At 47.2% G+C, this 1,361-nt stretch overlaps 1 protein-coding gene across 1 annotated transcript in view; it reads right to left on the reverse strand.

Moving 5' to 3' along the window:
- The window catches only part of LOC105622569, a 122,745-nt gene that overhangs the window by 38,708 nt on the left and 82,676 nt on the right, over positions 1-1,361 (reverse strand). The gene's annotated exons all lie outside the window — the stretch shown is intronic.

Genomic DNA, 1,361 nt, shown 5'->3' on the forward strand with positions numbered 1-1,361 from the left:
CTCTCTCTCTCTCTCTCTCTCTCTCTCTCTCTCTCTTCCTCTCTACTTTTTCTCATTCTCTCTCTTTTTCGCTCTTTTTTGCTTCGCGCCTGCTCGCTCTCGCTGATTCTGGTATCACGGAAACACGGTTCCTCTTTCTCTTTCTCGTTCGAAACCTGCCAGAGGCCGCCTGGCCACGCCCTCCACCCCAGCCTCCTCCTGCTGCCCTCGTCCGTCACGAACCATCCTCGCCCAGCCACCCCTTTTCATCTCCCGCCTTCTGCCACGCAACATCCGTACGAGCCTGGACCGGCCAGCGCGCTTTTTTGCATTATCTCGTTTTTGCAAAAATATGCGGACGCTAATCCGCAGGGCTAATTCGTTCTCCGGCGTCGACCAGTGCACAGCCTACCCTTCCTACCCTTTCTAGCAGTAGCGTTGCTTGTCCGCCACTCGCTAGACGCGTTGCGACTCTCGTTAGGATGTCTGCTGAGGATAATTCATGGCGAATTATGGAGCTCTGAGCACGATTCGGCGCAGAGCCGCGGATGTTTCTCGTCATTTTCAATTTTCCAGCTTCCACGGTTTTCCCTCGAATTTTTGGAACGTCGTCGCTCACAATCATAAATCAGATGAAGCAAGACGCGTCGTATTTTCAGATTACAAGAAGGAAAATCAATCGCTCGACGCATTACATCTGGATTCATAACTTTAAAATGACAGTAAATTAATTCCGCTTTCGATTCGACTTTTTATTAATTTAAATAACAGGAAAACTCGGAAGGCTTTAGACCCGCAGGCGTCGAAAATATTATATTCGGACATAACATTTGCGATAATATAATATTCTGCATATCATATAACGATACATGATTTATTAACAAGTCGCGTACGCTATATCGACGTATAAACAGGTGTATCAAAAAATGATAACACCACGGTAACACTTTGGGAGAAAGAGTATTAAACACGAGCGGTATTAAATACATCAGAATCTATTATCTCTTTTTGAATCGTCATTGGGTATCGCGCACATTCGGCTAATTACGCGCATTAGTCGGCCGCTATAAAGGACGGCGATACGTTAAATCCTCCTTGAATCCTTTAATATAGCTATCCTGCGTCGATGCTGTTACACAAGCTGACGAGGCTTACGCGGCGGGAAGTTGCTTCTCCCGGCGATACGCGGATAATAATAATAAGTGCCGTCCGACAGAGTTCCGCTCTGCGCTGGAAATGATTTTTCATCGCTACTCTCGAATTCTCTCTTTATTCCCTCGTAATCCGAGTCTCGCGTACGTCACACACACGTCTACGTCGTGACGGGCTTCGCCGCTCTCTTCGTTTCACATCCCTCTCCTTCTCTCTCTCTCTCTCTCTCT

This window comes from Atta cephalotes (genome assembly GCF_000143395.1).
Source record: "Atta cephalotes unplaced genomic scaffold scaffold00046, whole genome shotgun sequence".
Classification (NCBI taxonomy): Eukaryota; Metazoa; Arthropoda; class Insecta; order Hymenoptera; family Formicidae; genus Atta; species Atta cephalotes.